Genomic DNA, 23254 nt, shown 5'->3' with positions numbered 1-23254 from the left:
TTGCTGTATTTCTGTTAGAAATAAATGAAAATAGATACAATTGTTTTTCCTATTTAAATTCACAGGCTCCCAAGAAATCTGTCCAGGAGTCCTGTGGCTAGCAGGGATTCATGAACTCTGAATTAAAAAGCAATAATTTAAGGGCTAATATTTTTGAGATGAGCCACTCAGAACTTAATTAAGCTTCTTCTCAGGGGACACTCAATTGCTAAGTGTTTAAGCATTTCTGGATAGGTAAGCTCTGACAAAGTTTATATTCTGCTGACACCAACTATAATCTGAAACCACCTCAATTTCAGGATGAAGTATTGAAAGAAGACACTGATATGTGCATTGTGATGCAATAGATCTTGTTTATTCAAGAAATATATTAATTTATAAAGAATCATAGCATTTAAAAATTGGAAAGAGCCCCAGTTGGCTCTTATCTCAATCTGTTATTTTAAAATCCCTATTATAATATCATTTAAAAGTAAATGTACTTCTGCTTCAAGACCAACAAGTAGCAAGAACCCTCTACTTCTTGAGGAAGTTCACTTCACTTTTAGACTCTTCTACTTATTAGTAAATGTTTCCTGAAGTCATGTGAGAATTGGCTTCTTTACTATTTTAAATCTACCTCTATCTTCTTGGGTCTAACATAAGAAATCTAACCTCTTTTCCACACAACAGCCTTTCCAGTACTGAAAACAACTGTCATGTTTCCTTGACTCTTATTTTTAGAGGTTAAAAAATGCTCACTTCCTTTGACTAATCTTTAAACATCATGAGTTTAAGGATCTACACTGGGCAGATTAGCCTCCTCTGGACATAGCTTATGAGTGTTTAAGCCCCACTAGAACACCCATTGATACATGGCTTGATAACCAGAGAATGTAGTGAGATAATTCCTTCTTCCTACAAAGAATTAGCTTTTTGGCTACTATATTACAATTCTTATTCAGAATGGACTTGTAGTCTTGTGATACAGTGGGTAGAATGCCAATTCTGGGGTCAGGAAGAATTACCTAATGAGATAAAACCATGTCTTAAAATACTTACTAGCTATGTGACCCTGGACAAGTCACTTAACCCTGTTTGTCTCCTCATTTGTAAAATAAACTGGAGAAGGAAATTGTAAATTATTCCAGTATCTTTTCCAAGGCCACAAATGGTCAGACAGGAATGAAATGAAAATAAAGTTAAACTATCAAATTGTTTTGAAGCAACTGTTATCTATTTCTGCCTCCAACACCTTAAATTTGTGAAATTCATTATATATCAGGAGTTCCCATTAATCATTACATAATCTCTGTTTCATCTTATTAGGCTCAGGATCTTTTTGCTTCTTGATATTTGTTAACTGTCCCTCCAAGGTACTTTTCATCTATAAATTATATGGATATAGTATCCATATCATTCTCCAAGTTAGAGATTTAAAAAATAAAGGTTAGACTGCATTGGGATAAATATAGATTCTTAGAATAATTCACTAACGACTCTTGACACATGGACACAGAAACATGAATACCTATTCTTTGAATCCAATAACCAATTCTGAATCTTTCTGATTATATTATCATTGAATACATTTTCTCTGTTTTCTCCACCATAATAATATATTTTACCAAAAGGCTTGCTAAAATCTTGGTAAATTCATTCAATACAATTCCACTTATCTAATAGTTCTGTCAAGAAAGGAAATGAGGTTAGATTAGTATGATTTATTTTTTATGAAGGCAAACTTAATGAAGCACTTCCATTTGGATATTTACTAATCATATCTTTATTGATCCTTTCAAGATTATCCTAGAAAGTATATTCATGATCCCTGAACTATAATTTTAGTATTATGTTGTTATTTTTTTTCCTTTTGGAAAATCAGGTTAATATTTGCCCTTCCTAAACTTTATGTCTCTCCCATTTTCTATTGTCTTTTAAATCTCACTGACAGTGAGTTAGTTTTATCATTTATTTTTATCATTCCTTGTAATATTCTCTCTAAAATGTAATGTTTTCTGTTGAGGTTTTCATGGAGTCTCTGGAGGCAGCCTATCATTTCAGTTCAGTAATCTCCACAAGTGGAGCCAGGCATTAAAGTCCAAATCCTTTATTGTCTCCTTCAAAGTCATATCTCCTTTACTTGGGGCTGGGCTAGTTTTTCTGAAGGCCTTCTGGTTCTTGGTTTCAGTGGAGAAGTGAAGGAAGCCTGCCACCACTTCTCTGTCTTCCCTAGTCCTGATTCTGGCTGAGTTTGTCCGAGCTTGTATGCTTTCTTATCAAAGGTGTGAATCTTATGGAACTATAGTAAGTACTAAGTACATGTACTGAACTAAAGATCTGTTAAGCACCATGCTAAATTAGATACTTATTGTATATCAATTCCACTGACTTAGTACCTTGTAAGAATCCTTTGTTTCAAGTTCAGAGTTCTGGGCCATAACAATTCCTGATATTATTTTTGAAGTCCATACCGCATTCTTACATTCATCTTCCATTACCCAAATGTGATTCTATATTCTTTATACTTTCAAAATTTTTGAGTTTGGATCTTAAAGAAGGGAAAGGGACCTGTATGTGCAAGAATGTTTGTGGCAGCCCTCTTTGTAGTGGCCAGAAACTGGAAACTGAGTGGATTCCCATCAATTGGAGAATGGCTGAATAAATTGTGGTATATGGATGTTATGGAATATTATTGTTCTGTAAGAAATGACCAACAGGATGATTTCAGAAAAGCCTGGAGAGCCTTACATGAACTGATGCTAAGTGAGATGAGAAGGACCACAAGATTGTTGCATACTTCAACAACAATACTATATGATTTTCAATTCTGATGGATGTGGCCATTTTCAACAATGAGATGAACCAAATCAGTTCCAATAGAGCAGTAATGAATTGAATCAGCTACATCCAGCAAAAGAACTCTGGGAGATGACAATGAACCACTACATAGAATTCCCAATACCTCTATTTTTGTCCACCTGCATTTTAGATTTCCTTCACAGGCTAATTGTATGCTATTTCAAGGTCTGATTCTTTTTATACAGCAAAGTAACTCTTTGGACATGTATACATATATTGTATTTAATTTATACTTTAACATATTTAATATGTATTGGTCAACCTGCCATCTGGTGGGGCGGAAGGAAAGGAAAAATTAGAACAAAAGTTTTGGCAATTGTCAATGTTCTAAAATTACTCATGCATATATCTGGTAAATAAAAAACTATTTAAAAAATTGTTGAGTTTGGGAAGGAGTGACTCCAAAAGTTTGGGGTCTTGTTGCATCTGGACTAGCTCTCTGGAAGATCTCAGGATCAGCCGGAGTCCTTGGCCTTAGGAGATGACTGATGGGGCAAAACTCATGTGGATGGTCAAACATGGAGTCCTTTTATTCCAAGTTCTGTCACTCTTATATATCCTAATATCCTTACATAACCATAGCACACTGTGCATGCGGGACCACATAAACAATTTGCTATAATACATAGATGACCCTTGGCTACCTGGTATCACTCTGCTTCAACTACAACACTGCCCCGTGACTTCTCTGGAAGGCCAAGAACCCTTAGAGTTAGATGGGGAGCTGAACCAGACATTGTCATCAGGTTTCCTCTTGGCTGAAGGGTCTTATACTTCACCCAGAATTCCCCCAGTATATGTGGCCCTCTACATCTCTCCCTTTTTTTGTTTTAGTTGAAGCAGGTATATACCAGTGATTAAATCCATCAGCATGTGAGGAATCACACAAGCACATAGTAATATAACAAACAATATGAATAAACAAGATGTTATAAAATATTTCTATGAGTCCCAGAAGGAAGGTATAGAAAGTAACTATCAATTCACAACCACACATACACCTCCTTCAGCAGCCAAGAGATACTGCAAATCCAAACTATGGTCCATCACTTCCTGTGTCAGTGAATTCAATGATTCCTGCAGGTTCTGAAGTCCTCATTAACAATTATTTTTATGGTCATGGTAATGTTCATGAGTCAATTGCCATACAGATAGAGTAAACTGCCATGTTTTTCAGTGGCACGTGCAGTCAGAAATTGAACCACCTGATGTTTCTTGAGTCTTCTCTTTTATTTCAAGGGTCTTCTCTTTTTCCATCTCTCTGATGGAAAGGCAGATACGGCTTGTCAGTACCCATCGGGTTCCTTCTCCATCTGTAGAGATACAAGCAAACCCTCTGCCCCAAGCAGTTAACCTATCTGGTCCCTTACCTTACATTTACCACTTTCTGGATCTCCTGACATCACCTGGAGATCATCTAAAGATACCAGAGCAATGGACACTGCCCTTTTGGAGAGTTAGAAAACCTGTCTGCCAGAGCCAGTGCATCTCCATCAAAAAAAAAAAAAAAAAAAAAAAAAAAAAAAAATATATATATATATATATATATATATATATATATATATATATATATATATATATATATATATATATATATATATATATATATATATATATATATATAGTATAAAGGGTTAAGTTTGGAAGTTATCTAGGGTTACCTGTGGCTTCCCTTTCTTTTGGTTTTGGAGGAGTATCTCGGTGTCTTTGTTTCTCCTCTCTACTATTGCCTATCCTTGAGGACTAAAGGGTATACCAGTGTGTATAAAAATCTGATACTGTACACAAAAGTATGCAAAAAGTTTAGAAGTATATTCAGGTTCATTATCTGTTTTTATTGATTGTGGCACGCCCGTGATTGCAAAAGCTTGTATAAGGAATTCAGTGACCACTTGGGCTGTGTTAAGCTAATGGTATTGCAAAAATAAATCCTGAAGTGGTGTCTACTACAACATGGATAAAATACAGAGAACCAAAAGATAGGTCACATCTATTTGCCAAATTTCATTGGGTCTCAAACCATGAGCTTTATTCCCTGGAGGGAGCATAAAAGCGTGTAAAGGAAAGCAAGCTGTACAAGCTTTTACTATTCTCCTAGCTTCCTCTTTTGTTATCCCAAATTGAAAATGTAAAGCTCAAGCAGTCTGATGATAATTAAAATGAGATTCTTGGACTGCCTGAAATAATGGAATATTGGCTAACATGGCGAGACTGTGATCTTCTTTTGAATTTCCATTAAAAAAAAAAAAAAAAAAAAAAAAAAAAAAAAAAGATCTGGAAGTCCACTATAAGAGTGGACATGGAAGATAGAAATCTTACCTGGACATTTTCTGACTTGTTCCTGAATTTCCTTAAAGAGCTTTTATATATATATATATATATATATATATATATATATATATATATATATTAGAAGCTACAAATTTTATTTGGGCTGTGGCAAATCTTTGTGCTATATCTACTGAATATGCTAAATCAGATATTATATGATAATAAGTAGACTGAAATAAGTTCTGGCAAGTCTATTTATAGCTAAGTCAGGAGAATATACAGCACGAATATTATGTTTGGATGTATCTGTAAAGATAATTGGTCCTTTAATAGGAACCTTAGGAACCTTTTCTTCAAGAATCTATTGCCAATTATGTAATAGCCTGGTTATCTTTAATGGAGAAATATGTGTAAAATTTGCATCTGTGACACCAATAAGCTTTGCCACTCTGAGATGGTTTTACAGCACACATTAATTTGTGCATTAGTATAGAAGATGTATATCTTGTCAAGTCTTATCCCAGATAATTGTACTATTCTCTTAATACCCTTTAATAAAATTCTAGCTACAAGCATTGGGTAAGGAGTAAAGTTTTGTTTTGGTTTTGCTGGGAGGTTCACCCACTCAATCACACTGTCTCCTTGATGAAGGACTGCTGTGGGTGCCTCTTTTGTAACAAAAACTGATATTTCCAAGGGTTTTTGAATGACACTTTCAACCACATTAGATAAAACCAGTTCAACTTCTCTCAAAGCTTCTTGAGCTTCTTTTGTAAGTTGGCCTGGTAAGTTAAAAGCATTGTCTCCCCTTAAAATGTAATACAATGGTTGTGATTGATAATAGTCAAGCCTAACACTGGACATATCATTAGATGTTTCCTATCAATTTCTGGAAGTCATTTAAGATGTTTCACTTCTCTGTTCTTAAAGTATTTGTACTGTAAGTACCTTAGGATATATTTCATATTCTAAATATTGAAAAAGAGCGTGCCTTTGAATTTTTTGTGGAGCTATATACATTGGCAGTTTCTTAGAGTTTCTATGGTCTTTTGTAGACATGCTTCTAACAACTGTTCCTTAAGTGCACATCCCAATATATCATCCATGTAATTTTTTTTTAAATTTTTTTTATTATATATATATATATATATATATATATATATATATATTTATAATATTATCCCTTGTATTCATTTTTCCAAATTAACCCCCCTCCCTCTATTCCCTCCCCCCGATGACAGGCAATCCCATACATTTTACATGTGTTACAATATAGTCTAGGTACAATACATGTGTGTGAATATCATTTTCTTGTTGCACAATAAACATTAGAATCCGAAGGTACATGCAACCTGGGCAGACAGATATTAGTGCTAACAATTTACACTCACTTCCCAGTGTTTCTTCTCTGGGTGTAGCTACCTCTGTCCATCATTGATCAACTGGAAGTGAGTTGGATCTTCTTTATGTTGAAGATCTCCACTTCCATCAGAATACATCCTCATATAGTATTGTTGTTGAAGTGTACAGTGATCTTCTGGTTCTTTTCATTTCACTCAGCATCAGTTGATTTAAGTCTCTCCAGGCCTCTCTGCATTCCTCCTGCTGGTCATTTCTTACAGAGCAATAATATTCCATAACCTTCATATACCACAATTTACCCAACCATTCTCCAACTGATGGACATCCATTCATCTTCCAGTTTCTAGCTACAACATAAAGAGCTGCCACAAACATTTTGGCACATATATGTCTCTTTCCGCTCTTTAGTATTTCTTTGGGATATAATCCCAGTAGTAGCGCTGCTGGGTCAAAGGGTATGCACAGTTTGATAACTTTTTGGGCATAATTCCAGATTGCTCTCCAGAATGGCTGGATTCTTTCACAACTCCACCAGCAATGTATTAGTGTCCCAATTTCCCCACATCCCCTCCAACATTTATCATTATTTGTTCCTGTCATCTTAGCCAATCTGACAGGTGTGTAGTGGTATCTCAGAGTGGTCTTAATTTGCATTTCTCTGATCAGTAGTGATTTGGAACACTCTTTCATGTGAGTGGATATAGTTTCAATTTCTTCCTCTGAGAATTGTCTGTTCATATCCTTTGACCATTTATCAATTGGAGAATGGTTCGGTTTCTTATAAATTAGGGTCAGTTCTCTATATATTTTGGAAATGAGACCTTTGTCAGAACCTTTGTTTTTAAAAATATTTTCCCAATTTGTTACTTCCCTTCTAATCTTGTTTGCATTAGTATTATTTGTACAGAAACTTTTTAGTTTGATGTAATCAAAATCTTCTATTTTGTGATCAATAATGATCTCTAGTTCTCCTCTGGTCATAAATTCCTTCCTCCTCCACAAGTCTGAGAGGTAGATTATCCTCTGTTCCTCTAATCTATTTATTATCTCCCTCTTTATGCCTAAATCATGGATCCATTTTGATCTTATCTTGGTATATGGTGTTAAGTGTGGATCCATATCTAATTTCTGCCATACTAATTTCCAGTTTTCCCAACAGTTTTTTCCAAATAATGAATTTTTATCCTTAATGTTGGAATCTTTGGGTTTGTCAAAGATTAGATTGCTATAGATGTACCCTTTTTTGTCCTTTGTATCTAATCTGTTCCACTGATCTACCGGTCTATTTCTTAGCCAATACCAAATGGTTTTTCATCCATGTAATTTAATAACATTAATTTTGGAAATGCTTTTCTTACTGGAGTAAGAGCAGCAGCCACATACATTTGACACATAGTAGGGATGTTTTTCATTCCCTGTGGCAAAACTGTCCATTCATATCTTTTATAAAGCTCAGCTAAGTTAACTCTGGGCACTGAAAAGGCAAATCTTTTCATATCCTCCTTATCTAGAGGGATAGAATAGAAACAATCTTAATGTCTATAACCCAAAGAGGCCTCTTGGGGAGTAGGAAGATGGAAGAGTAGGAGATGGAAGCCCAGGCTGAAGAGTTCCCATAGTTTCCATCTATTCATTTACATTTCTTAAATCAGTCAATATCCTCCATTTTCCAGATTTCTTTTTTCAACAAATACTGGGGAATTCCAAGGGCTCAGAGAAGGTTGTAAGTGTCCTTGGTCAAGTTGATTCTGTACTATGTCTAGTAAGGTGTGAATTTTTCACTTGTTAAGAGTCATTGTTCCACCCACACTGGTGTATCAGTTTTCCATTGAATGGGAAAAGGTGAGTGTGCAGGCAGGCCTTCAACAGCAGCCCTGCCTAAGAATCCTAAGTACTCAATAGTAATCCTAACTACAGTAAAAAAAGTCTCTTCTCTTTTGCCTTACCTTGGGACATAGGAGGACAAAACTGTGCTAAAGGGGCTGATGGTGTCAGTGTCCCACCCACTCCTCTCCTCTTGCCCATGAAGATGAAGTTGAGGGAGAAGGATCAAGAAGCAGAGAATACTCCAAAAGTCCATGCCTGTGCTTAGGCATAAGGTAGACTGAGAAACAAGAAGTGCCAGGACTCTCAAACCTCCCAGAGCAGTTCTTATCTCCCTTCCTGTCCAACTCTCCAAGCCCCTCAAACCTCCTAGAACAGTAAGAAACAATATAAATATACAGAATACTAAAAAAGGACTTCCTTAACTCTGTCCCACATGCCATACCCTCCAGGGCTACTGACAGCAACTTTCTGCTTGTTTTTTCACCTAATACTCTTTTATTTGGCTGCCCAAGTTAAAATCTTTCCTTGTTTTAAAACTTGTAGGATTCTTTAATTGTATTATATTGTACATAAAGAATGTTTCCTGAGGAGTTGAATCAGGACCCATAGCTTTGTAATATCCAATTAGTTGCTTCCCCACTATTTTCCACATCTCTGGCTCTAATCTTTCTTCCTAAAGAGCCAAGGAGATGTGTACTCTAACAGATTTAAGAACTCATTGATCTGCTTCTGAGTTACCAAGGAACCTGGCTTCTGTGTTAACTTAACTAAGTCTTCTTCATGCTTCCTTCAGGGAGGACGCCCTATTGTTAGCAACTGTCCCATTTTGCCTGAGAAACAAAAGTGACTAGATTAGCCTTTATGGATTCTTCATGCTTGCCTATCTTTATACTTACCTTGTGTGTATCACAGAGACTTCTCCTCTGAACTCGCTGATCACATCAGTCCAGTTGCTTTGTGCCTTGCTTTGCAGGGTTCCACCTTGAATGCCAAATGTTGTGTCTGGACTAGTTCTCTGGAAGATCTGAGGACCAGTCCGAGTCCTTGGTCTTAGTGGAGGAGTAATGAGGTGAGACTCTTGTGGATGGTAAAACATGAAGTCTGTTATTCCAAATTCTCTCAGCCTTACATACCCTAATACCCTTACATAACCAGAGCACACTGCCCATGCAGCACATGGGGGACCACATAAACAACTTGAAGTTGTATGTAGATGACTCTTCACCACCATAATTACAACACAAGTAGTCACCACCCCTGACTTCTCTGGAAGGCCGAGAGCCCTTAGGGGAGATGGGGAGCCAAATCAGACATTGTCATCAGGTTCCCTCTGGGCTGAAGTCTTATACCTCACCCAGAGTTCTCCCACTATCTGTGACTCTCTACAGGGTCTCAGACCATGTTGCAAGGTGTCTCAAAAGATTTTGCAGGCTTGAACCTATCTCCTAGTCAAGGGGCAAAGTTTGTTGAAAATGATTGTAATGCCATTACAAAGCAGAATGGAATTCTAAGAGAATTCAGCCAGGGCATACATTTATCCTGCTTTCAATCATAGATATGCTAATTCTATGGCTCAGGGCTAGGCAGTAGTCTCCAGGATTTCCTTTCTCACTGAGGAAGAGATTATCCCTATTATCTCAGATGTTTGGTCCTAGGGACTATCTGGAGGCTAGAAGCTGTCTAGCAGTCAGCACTGTCAGCAATGAATTGAGGAATAGTATTTGGAATCTGACAAGATTGCCAGAACAATAGCATTCCTAGATTGGTTGGGGCGGAGGTGGGGGGATGGGCAAAGCCAGAGGACTTTGGAAACAGATTGCCAGAACAGAGGTCCCCCTAAAATCAAGGGACCACAAAATCATATTTCATCAAAATCAAGGCAGTTTGAAGTTCATTGGGTTCTTTGTTGATGACGTTGGCAAATTTCATTTTTATTTCTCATTGTATTTTCCCTGCTTCATGCCTCAAAAATTTTGTTCTTGAACATCCTTCATTTATTTGTTTTGTTGCCCTCTGAAATATTTTATTATATGCCATCCTACATATTTTTTTTTTTTTTTTTGCTTTGAATTTACTGATATCACTCACTCAAAGTAATCAACTTGAGAGTTTACACACTACTGCTATCACTAATCTTTCTGGAGCTCTTTTTTGAGAACTGATTTTGGAACCTGGAAGACATTTTTTTCTTCTCAGTGGTGGCCACATAGATATCTTTTTACTGCCAACTAACATTTTAGAAACAAAGAATATTCATAGTTAAATATATTGGTAAAACTAAGAAGCTGTGTTGTTGATTTAAAATATAAGAGGAAAAAACTATATATATATATATATATATATATATATATATATATATATATATATATATATATATATATATATGTATGTATATATATAATTATGCCCTATCAGGATTGGATTGGATTGGATTTACAGTGCAGGAATGACACTATAGGAAATTCTGAAGTAGAAAGTCCAGAAAAGGTATAAAAATCATGGGAATAAGTATTTAGTCATTTAGAACAACTACTTTGAAGGAGGTAACTAATTTGTATATGCTCATACATATTTGTTAAAAACACAAATAATATCATTCCTTCATATTTCTACAATATATGTCAACTGTTTATACTTTATGCATTATGATTATATAATATATACTATTTTCCAAAGCATTTACACATTTTTATTAAAAAGAAACATCACCTTATGAAATATATGATTCCCAATTTGTATGAAAAGTGATGATTTTGTGAAAAGAGAAATAACTTTAATTTGCTAAAAATAAAAATTAAGTATAGATTAAGTAAATTAAGTAAAAATTAAATTAAATATTTAAATTAAATTAATTTAATTTAATTTGGTTTCAAATAAGCATATTCACTTATACAAAATGAGATACAAAAGATTCATCTTGAGAATCTATGTTAAAAGATAATTATAGTCCCTCTGTTCATTTTCACATAGCTGCTTTAAGTGTTAGGAGAAACAAAAAAAAAAAAAAATTAAGAATTATATATAGTGCTGAGTGAAATGAGCAGAACCAGGAGATCATTATACACTTCAATGACAGTACTGTATGAGGATATATTCTGATGGGAGTGGATATCTTCGACAAAGAGAAGATCTAATTCAGTTCCATTTGATTAATGATGAACAGAATCAGCTACACCCATAGAAGGAACACTGGGAAATGAGTATACACTGTTTGCATTTTTGTTTTTCTTCCCAGGTTATTTTTACCTTCTGAATCCAATTCTTCCTGTGCAACAAGAAATTCGGTTGTGCACAGATATATTGTATCTAGGATATACTATAACATATTTAACATATATGGGACTGCCTGCCATCTAGGGGAGGGGGTGAAGGGAGAGAAGGGAAAATTCAGAACAGAAATGAGTACAAGGGATAATGTTGTAAAAATTTACATATACATATGTACTGTCAAAAAAAAGTTATAATTATAAAATAAAAAAATTAAAAAGAATTATATATAGTTTTAAAATTACTAATGATTTCACAGGCAAATTTTATTTTTGTTTTTTGGTAATCTCATTTTAAATCAAATATGTTATTGAATGTTAAGAAACTATGTTATAAGTGTTTGAAAGATATAGGAGATAAAAAATAGGAGGTTCAGGTTGAAGATTGAAGAAAAATAGAAGATATTCATTATACTGTAAAAAATAGCTTTCTATGAGTTATTTGAATTATAAGAAGCAGAAACAGTAGGATAGCAAAAAGGCTTTTGCTACCAGTTCCTGATCAGCTGAATAAAGATAACAGTTCCAGCTGATGAATTTCAGCCCCACCTAAAGTTTATAAGAATTGAAGTGTCTCAGAAATCTTTTCTTCCCCTCTAGTTTGAAAGAGAAGAAAAGAAATAGGAAAGATACATACTACAGCATTTTTTCTAACTAACTAGGCTCATTTGCTTTGCACAATAAGTCAACTTGAGATATTTGCTTTAGTTTCTGTTATGATTGGACAATAGCATCCTGGTGACTGAAACATTGACTTTTTTAGTCTGTAATTCTGGTCTGGATACTGTAATGCACTTTGTAGTTTCTTGACTTTTTAAAGAAAGCTATTATTTTAATTAAGAAGTAATATTTTTTCCACAAAAATTTTAGAGGTGATTTTAAGTCAAAGAACTTGCACATATGGCATCAATTCATTTGTAAATGAAAAGATTTGCCCAAATTTAAAGTTATCAGAGCCCACCAAGGGTCAGTTATCATACAAGTTGTTTCATGTGGTATAGATATTCCCAAACAGATCAATGAAATCAAAACCAGGAATATAAAGTTATGAGTTACCCTAAATGCATTGGTTTTCTTTCCTTATTTATTTTCTTGTCAGGTTTTTGGATCAGGAAGAGTGTCCATATTTTTCTATAGATATTTAGCCCATTAGTTTCAGAGTGTGAAACATTCTTTTATGTGGATTGTGATGTATTTTGTTATTTTGGCAATTGCTTTAATATATGTGTCTCTGCAATATATTATTTTTTTGTCTTTGTTGTTAAATAAATGGGTAATTTTAAATTCCCAAAGCATTATTAATATGAGTTGCTTGCTTTAAAAAAGTATTAGTAGGCATTTAAGAACTAAGGGTAAGTAAAGGGAATGTGTTTCTCTCAATAGGATATCCCCTTTGATCATGAGAAAATGTCAATATAGCTGTACTCTGAATTGTGCTGGTGGTCCTTCTGTTCAAAACTTGAACTGCTAGTATGAATACCAGTTAGAATATATGAGCCATTTCAAAATAAATAATTTATCCATATACCATGGTGAGATATGTTTTCATGTGTAATAGATAAGGTGATATGGCTACCCACTTTAGGGGGTTATCATCTCACCTTAGACAGATTATAAATTTTGTGTGTGTGTGTGTGTAAATACCATTTTCTTGCTGCACATTAAGTATTAGATTCCGAAGGCATAAGTAACCTGGGTAGATAGACAGTAGTGATAACAATTTACATTCATTTCCCAGTGTTCCTTCTCTGGGTGTAGTTATTTCTGTCCATCATTGATCAACTGGAAGTGAGTTGGATCTTCTTTATGTTGAAAATTTCCACTTCCATCAGAATATATCTTCATACAGCATTGAAGTGTACAGCGATCTTCTGGTTCTGCTCATTTCACTCAGCATCAGTTGATGTAAGTCTCTCCAAGCCTCTCTGTATTCCTCCTGCTGGTCATTTCTTACAGAGCAATAATATTCCATAACCTTCATATACCATAATTTACCCAACCATTCTCCAATTGATGGGCATCCATTCAACTTTCAGTTTCTAGCTACAACAAAAAGAGCTGCCACATTTTGGCACATACAGGTCCCTTTCCCTTCTTTAGTATTTCTTTGGGATATAAGCCCAGTAGTAGTACGGCTGGGTCAAAGAGTATGCACAGTTTGATAACTTTTGGGGCATAGTTCCAAATTGCTCTCCAGAATGGCTGGATTCTTTCACAACTCCACCAACAATGTATCAGTGTCCTAGTTTTCCCACATCCCCTCCAACATTCATCATTATTTGTTCCTGTCATCTTAGCCAATCTGACAGGTGTATAGTGGTATCTCAGAGTTGTCTTAATTTGCATTTCTTAGACAGATTATTTATTCTGGATTTGTGTGTATACGTATCTATTTGAATAATGTATAAATATAGTTATACATATTTGCATATATATATATATACATGTATATAGAAACACATACACATATATCTGAAACTCAGTTTTCTTAAGTGCTCATTGTAATGAGTATGTTATGCTCATTCTCATTGCATGACAGCAAATAAAACATTAAAGTGTCATATCTATGTAATTTGCAATGGAGATGAGTGGTAGAACAATGATAAAATTGTCCAGAAATAGTGTAACTTATTCAAGGTCAGTGTCCTTTCCAAGTAGCAGAAATGGGGCTTAAAAAAAAAGATGTTCTGTGTATGTACATGTAGCCTGTATACAAAGATATTGGAACATTTGATTTATCCTACTGGAGAAGAAGAACTGAGGAATACACAGAAATTTAAAATCTTACCTTATAGCATAGAAATGAATGAGACAAAAAGGACTGCCTGTTTTACAGAGAACAGGATAGCAACTGTCACTTCACTAAGATGCATTACCCCCTGCTAGCTGATCTAAAGAGTAAAACCAGAAGGATTTGCAAAAACAAAAAAAACAAACCATCTCTCTTTCAACAGAAAACATACTCTATGAACCATTAGTATTGGAAACAAAGTGAAAATAAACATTTTTTAGTCAGCCTCGGTAGACAAAATATATATTTTATTGTACATAATGAATACATGCAAAATCCCTATTCATGTCTATGAATTTAATTTTTAAAATATGAATATTCTAAATTTGGTTTTGTAATAAAATATATTCCTATAAGATCTTTATTGACTAGATATATTTTTCCCTTATATGATTTGTTGACAGGTTGATTTTTAATCTTGGGTACTTTTGGGGTAAATCTGCTCACTTGCACAAGACAAAATAGATACCTTTCTGATTCTTACCAATATGATATATGACATGGGAAACACAAATATAGATATCCAAATAAAGTAGCTCAAGTAATCAGATTCTCCAGAACACCACTATTCTATCACAATAAAATATTGTTTGACTCTCTTACTTCCCTTAGTGTCAATATAAGTGTATCTGCTATTCCATACATTTCAAAACACTGGATCAGAAAACAAAAGACAGCTGTATTTTCAAAGGTTAACTGTACTTTTAAAGGTTAACCAGAGGGGAAAGAGATCACTTGCTCAAGACTATTTAATAGCTAGGGTATAGTACTAAAGGCTGATTATTAACCCATATGGATGATAACAATAATTTCTTAACATATGCCATCATTTAACAAACATATATTAAGCATATATTATATTTAATAGTAAAAGCCTTCTGTTAAAATATTTGTTAAATATTCTGTTGTGTATGCACCACAATTCTATAACATTTTAAAGTTTGCCAAGCAATTTCCTCTTCTTTAAATTAGAAAGTGAAAGGATTATTATTTGCATTTACAGTTAAGGAAAGGGATGATCAAAGGTTAACTGATTTGCACAAATCCCTTAATATGCAAAAGAGCCAGATTTCAGGCCTAGTTCCCCTGACTAGAAATCATTGTTACATGTGCCCCATCTAACTGCTTCCCTCTGAACTTTCCAAACATAACTTCCTTGATTTTCCTTAGCGGAAACTCATCCATTCTCTAAATTTCTCGGCCTTCTCTATTTAACCCCTTCTATGCACTTATAGCTTTCTAACTTAAGATAATTTTTTTTTAGTAATTATCTGTACATCTGTCTTATTGAGAGACTATTTTTTTTTCAAAATTTTAAATCCCTAACACAAAAATTAGCATTCTGAATGAAAATGGATTATTAAACAGATCCTGAGCTAATACAATTCAACAGGGACTTTGTCCCAGAGTATTAAATAAAATGGGATAGGCTTCTCTTCTGCAGTTGGTGGGCACACCACAACTCTGTTCTCTCACTTGGTTCTAGGTAATCATGTCTAGAATCCCAATGACATTCTCTTTCAGAACCATTTACTCCCATCCTAAATGAATTTTTTTCTGACAAACATGCTCAGATCCCTTATAATCTCCCCCAGCAGTGGTGTTTGAGCTTTTCTGTATCACCACAAACTGATAGGTTTAAGAATCTTGATGCTGGGCTCTTTTTGTGGTGGTAAGATATTGGAAATTGAGAGGATGCCCAACAGTTGGGGAATGACTGAATAAGTTATGGTACATGACTGTAATGGAATGTTTTTATTCTATGAAAAGATGTGCAGGCTGACTTCAGACAAGTCTGAAAATACTTACCTGAACTGATGTCATATATATTAACAGCAAAATTATGTAATGAACTACTATGATAGACTTGGCTCTTCTTACAATGCATTGATCCAAGACAATTTCAATAGGCTTGAGATGGAAAATGCCATAAGTGTCCAGAAGGAGAACTATGGAGAATAAATATGGATTGAAGCATAGTATTTTCACTTTGCTGTTGTTGTTTATTTGCTTTTTCTTTCTCATGGATTTTCTCTTTTCTTGTGATATTTCTTTCACAAAATGACTAATATGAAAATATGTTTAAAAGGATTGTACTTGTATAATCTACATCAGATTTCTTGCTTTCTTTGGGGAGAGAAACCATTAAGGCAGAGGGAGAAAAAATATTTGGTACTCAAAATTTTACAAAAATGAATGTTAAAAACTATCTTTATATGCATTTGCAAAAATAAAATACTATTGGAGAAAAAAAAAAGTCTTTTACCTGGGCTTTAAGTCCTTAAAATCTTTCCTTAGTTTTGCCTTCTCCTCAACAGAATGTACCCTACCTAGTAGAATTTCTAGTTATAATTGTTCCTTTTATAAATATTTTTAGATTTTAAGAAGGCAGTACAAATAGCTTGTTCATATTAATTAATGTAGTTAATCAACATCTATTAAGTGCCTACTATGTGTCAAAATATTTTATTAGGTACCTACCACAGCCCGAACTCAAATTGTTAGTTTTCTTTTTAATGCTAGGATATCTATTCCTTTATACAACCCTGTAAGACACTCTGAGTAGAAGTAAATCTACATTGAGCATGAGATGATGCTGTTCACGAAAAGGATGTCATACAAAAATGGTTATGCCTTTTCCATTTCTCCCTATGCTACTTCTAAAAATAAATTATTTTTATTAAAATAAAATAAAAATTTTAAACAAATATTTGGATATTTACAGACCTGGGTTCTAATCCTGGATCTGTGACTTTCTATGAGACCTTGGAAAAATTACTTCACCTGTCTCATTCATTACTTCCTCATTTGTAAAATGAGACATGTTAGCTTTAAAGTCTACAATCCCTCATGACCACAACATAGTCTCCAACTTCTCATGGACTATCACAAGATATGTGAAAATATCTTGAGAGAAAATGAAAAGTAATTCCTTGCCAAGTTGTTTGAATTAAAGAATACAGAGCAATCTAAATAAATGTCAAGTTACTAAAATAGAGTAGATTCCACAGAGTTTTTCCAATTAGAAAGGACAAAACTAAAAATTCAGTCTCTTGCCCATCATTACGTTTGTTGGTACAATCATTATTATATATAAAATATATTATTATTGAAACATTCTCATCAAAACTATCTCCTCTCCTTAATTTCTAAAATTTAAGATATCCAATGCCTATAGTGTTCAGTGCCTATAATGCCCAATGCCTCTATATATCCAGTGTTTCTGGTACAGGGGTTGAAATGGAAATAATGCACAATTCAAGATAAAATGTAATAGGAATCATGAGTTAGAAGAGAAAATTCCAAAATAAGATGTTGTCTATGATTTTATGTGCCACTGTCAATAGCATAGCTTCTGACAAAGTAATTTATTTTTGCAATTTTCTGTTTGTATCGATTGACTGATGCATGACATTAGATAAGTGATAAAGCAATAGTATTACTGGCATACAGCACAAATATATGTCAAAGGGCAGAAGCACATGGGAATTTTACCAAGAATTAATGCCCTTGTTTCAACAATACAGTGAGATTTGTGTGACAATGTACTAGCCTCTTTAAAAAGTCATTCATGTTAATAAAAAATAAATAAATAAATAAATAAAACTGTTAATTGATTTTCAAAGAGCTTAGTGCTAAAATTAAAATAAAAGGCTAAAACCAAAAATATATAATTTGGTCAAGAACCTACTCTCTTATTCCTCCATATTATAACAGCCTAATATCTGAATTCTCCTTCTGCATCAATAACTCTCTATTCTTTATCAGTTATGATATGGGAACCTCCTCCTTTCCCCAATTAAATATTCAATAAGACTTAATTTTTAACCCTCTATATCTTTCTCTATCCTCATTCTCCTGAAAAAGCTTTAACATTTTAACTGCATAGGATAACTCTAAACTAATAATTTTTGCAGGTTCACCCTCACTCTTAGCCTCTGATTTTATATTTAGATAAAAGGACAAAGAATAGAAAGGGGATTTAGAGAACAAATAATCCAATCTTGCCATTTTACAGATGAGGAAGCTAAGACTCGGAGAAGTTAAATAATATGTCCCTGATCAGAAAATGATAGATAAGCGAATTGGGAATTGAAATCCAGGTCTTATTATTCTAAATCAACCACTATTTCTGTTATGCCATCCTCAGAATTTTGCTGCATAATATCTCTTAGATATACAAATTTCATATGAATATTATGTATAGATATAAAGATATATATCTTTCTTTTTTTTTCTTTCTCTTCCAAACTATCTCACTTTTATTAATACTAGCATTTTCTTAGTTAACCAGGATGAAAATCTTGAAGTCACCATTTTATAATTCTATATCTATTTTTCTCTAGTTCCATATATAGAAAATTGCTTCCCAAATGGATCCCCTGATTTCAGCCTCTTCCCATTTTGCCTATATCATATCATAGACTAAAGCAAAATGGTGTTGTGAGCTAGCCATTCACTTCTCAGTGGAAGAGAGGATATTAGCAAGAATTAGGAGGCTATGATTGTAGCTATAGCAATGGTCTCAAAACAAGGATCAGTGACTATCATCACAAGGGGATTAAGAAAAGGTTAGCCACAGCTAGGCAAGGGAAGAGTGAATGTTTCAGTGCTGCAGCTACACAGATTAATGGGGATTTCAGAACAAGGGAACCGTGTTTGAACATGGAAATGACACCAAAGTATCCAAAGTAGGGTGAAGGGGGAATGCACACACAGATACACACACATTCATATGCATATATGTATTTTATGTATATTTATATGTATATGTATATCTATACTATATTATATACATATAGACACACACCTATACATACTACACCCATACATATGCATGTTTATGTAAATGTATACACATATGTATATACTTTTATATGCATATATGGACACATGTGTATATACACACACCTATACACACACACACGCACACACATATGGAGTTATGCTTTATATACCACAATGCCCTTCTAATCCCAGAATCCACAATACCACTTGACATTCATGAATTTGTTGAAGTGGCTCTGTGAGTTTCAAAGGATTATGACTCAAATATCTGGAAATAAGGATTAGAGAGTGGAGATCACTGCTAAAGAATGTGAATACAATTCTGCACAGGGTTCATTACTGCCTGGGGTGAGGGTGGGAGACTCAGTATTCTAAATTTATTATCTCCGTGCTTTGAATTGTAAAAGAGATACTAATACTTTGGGAACTATAGGTGACTCATCAAAATTATTAGACCAGGGATCCAGGTCTGTCAAATTAAAAGACAAAGTTTCAGAATGACAAAGCCAATTTACCCTTGAGAGTCTTTTTCAATAATAACCTGTATAAATCATTCCATTCCACTAAAGTCAGAATTGCCCCCCTTCTGCCCTTCCTCCCCGAAAACAAGAGAATTTGGTTTATGTTTCACTAAAAAGCCTTCAGTTCCTTTGTAAACATTCAGGTCAAAAAATAAAGAGATGTTGTTCAGGCTGTAAGTTACCTTACAAAATGCAAAAGTAGTTTATAAATAAGGTACTAAAGAGTTTGGAAAACTCTCCTCTTCTTTTTAAGAGGGCAATAAACAGTTTTCCCATCTGAAAGGCAACTCTCATTCACTCTGAATCTATATAGATTCCATGAATCATGAGCAAAAGGGTAAAACTGCTAATAATATATCTTCTTTGGAGCAGTGAAAATATTGTGACATACAGGATCACTTTCGATTTATGAATTAGGCTTTTTTTTTTTATCACTTCTCTTAGCTCTGAACTGTTTCTTTTCCTCTTGAAATGTCTTTTAAAATTTTTAATAATATTTTTATTTTCCCCAATTAGATGTTTTAAAAATAATATATATAGTAAAATTATTTGAATTCCAAAATTTCTTCTTTTTTTTTTCCTTTTCCTTGTCCACTATGACATAGAAAGTAAAATCATGCAAAAAATATTTCCACATTAGTTATGTTGTGAAAGAACAACCCCCAAAAAAACTCCAAAACCCAAAAATTAAAGTGAAAAAGAATATGCTTCCATTTATAGTCATATCCTTTCAGATTTTGCTTGTTGTTTTTCTCAAAATGAATAGCAGTTTTCTTTGGAACTATCTTAGCCCATTGTATTACTAAGAATAGTTAAGTCTGTCTCTCAGTTAATCACTGTGTAATATTACTGTTCCTGTGTATAACACTTAAGTACAATATGTAGAAATTGTATGTCATTCTATGTTATTCTGAAACTCTCCTGCTCAATTCTTATAACAATAATATTCCATCACAATATTCCATCACAATCACATGCCACAACTTGTTCATCCTTTCCCTAATTGATGGGCATCCTTTCAATTTCAAAATCTTTGACTGCACTAAAAAGCTGCTATAAATATTTTTTTTTTTCTGGCACAAATATGTCATTTTCCTTTATTTAAAAAAAAATCTTTGTGAAACAGACTTACCAGTAGTATTGTTCCAATCATAGGTTATGCAGTTTTATAGCACTTGAAAATAGTTTGAAATTATTTTCCAGAATGGTTGGATTTATTCACAACTCCACCTACATTGCATTAATGTTCCAAGTTTCCTCTCTTTTCCAATATTTATCATTTTTCTTTTCTTTATTAGCTATCTGAGAGATGTGAATTGACAACTCCAAATTATTTTAATGTGCATTTCTCTAATCAATAGTGATTTAGAGCAATATTTTATATGATTATTGATAGCTTTGATCTCATTCTCTGATAAATATCTATTCCTTTCTTTTGAATATCAGTTGGAGAATGATCAGTATTCTGAGGGAGATGGCTCAGTTCTCTAAATATCTGAATGATTGAGACCTTTATCAGAGACACCTTCTATATGAATTATTTCTCAGCTATTTCCTTCTAATCTTGGCTGCATTTGGATTTATTTTTTCAAACCTTTATAAATTTAATCAAATTATCAATTTTACATCCCATAATGCTCTCTATCTCTGGTTTGGCCATAAATTCTTCCCTTCTCTATGGAACTGATAGTAAACTATTTGTACCATGATCTCCCAATTTATAATTTCATCATTTTTGTCTAAATCATGTATCCATTTTGATCCCATATTGGCTTAAAGTGTAAGGCATTGGTCTGTACCAATACAGTTTCTACCATACAGCTTTCCAGTATTCCCAATAGTTTTGTTGTTGTTGTTGTTTTGGTCAAATAGAGAGTTGTTGGTAGAGTTGTGAACTGGTTCAACCATTCTTGAGAATAAAAAAAAAAAAAAAAGGCTATCAAACTATACATACCCTTTGACCCAGCAGTGTCTCTGCTAGACTTGTATCTCAAAGAGATCAAGAAGTAGGAAAAGAGACCCACATGTGCAGAAATGTTTGTGGCAGCCCTTTTTGTTGTGGCTAGAAACTGGAAACTGAGTAAGTGCCCATCAATTGGAAAATTGCTGAATAAATTATAGTGCATGAACACTATGAAATATTATTGTTCAGTAAGAAATGATCAGCAAGATGAATACAGAGAGGCCTGGAGAGACTTAGATGAACTCATGCTGAGTAAAATAAGCAGAACCAGGAGATCATTGTACACAGCAACAACAAGACTAAAAGATGATCAATTCAGATGGACGTGGCCCTCCTCAGTAATGAGATGATTCAAACTAGTTCCAATTGTTCAGTGATGAAAAGAGCTATCTGCACCCAGAGAGAGAATATGGGAAATTAGTGTGGACCATAACATAGCATTTTCACTCTCTTTGTTGTAGTATACTTGCACTTTATTTTCTTTCTTTTTTTTCTTTCTCTTTTTTTTTTTTTTTTTTTTTTTTTTTACTTTTTGATCTGAATTTTCTTGGGCAGCATGATATTTGTGGAAATATGTATAGAAGAATTTCACATGATTTAATATATATTGGATTACTTTCCATCTAGGGGAAGGGATGGGGAAAAGGAAGGGAAAAAATTTGGAACACAAAGTTTTGCAAGGATGAATGTTGAAAATTATATATATTGCTTACAGTAATTTTAAATGGAATTTCTCTTTTCTATCTTTTGCTACTGGACTTTGTTGGCAACAAATAGAAATGCTGATGACTTATGTGGGTATATTTAATATTCTGTATCTTTGGTAAAGCTATTAACTATTTCAATTAATTTTTTTTAGTCAATTATCTAGGATTGTCTAAGAAGGCTATTATATCATTTACAAAGAGTAATAGTTTTATTTCCTTATTGACTCTTCTAATTCTTTGAATTTCTTTTTCCTTTCTGATTGCTGATGCTCACATTTCTAGTGCAATATTGAATAATAGTTGTGCTAATAGGTATATTCCTCCATCTCTGAGCTTACTAGGAAGATTTATAGTCAATCCTTATCATAGGTAATGCTTACTATTGATTTTAGATATTACTTTTCAAATTTTAAGGAAATTTTCTTTTATAATTTTGCTCTCTGGTATTTTAAATAGCAATGGGTGTTTTATTTTCTTACAAGGATTTCTTTTCCCATATATTGAGATAATCCTATGATTTCTGTTAGTATTGTTATTTATATACTCTACTATGCTAATAATTTTCCTGATATTGAACCAGCCCTGGTATCAATCCTACCTGGTCATAGTGTATGATCCTTGCTATATATTGTTTTAATATCCTTGCTAGTATTTTATTTAACATTTTTGCATCAATATTAATTAGGGAAATTGGTCTACAATTTTATCTTTGTTTTTTTTTTCTTTCTAGTTTAGATAGGAACACAGAATTTGTATTATGAAAATATTTTCTGAATATTTGACATAGTAGTATTATTAATTGTTCTTTAAATGTTTGGTAGAATTCACTTGTAAATACATATGGCCTTGGTGACATTTTCTGAGGAAGTACATCCACGGTTTGTTCAACTTCTTTTGCTAAAATGGAGTTCTTTAAG

This window comes from Sminthopsis crassicaudata, chromosome 1 (assembly GCF_048593235.1).
Source record: "Sminthopsis crassicaudata isolate SCR6 chromosome 1, ASM4859323v1, whole genome shotgun sequence".
In the NCBI taxonomy this organism is placed as follows: domain Eukaryota; kingdom Metazoa; phylum Chordata; class Mammalia; order Dasyuromorphia; family Dasyuridae; genus Sminthopsis; species Sminthopsis crassicaudata.
Note: the sequence above shows the minus strand (reverse complement) of the source record.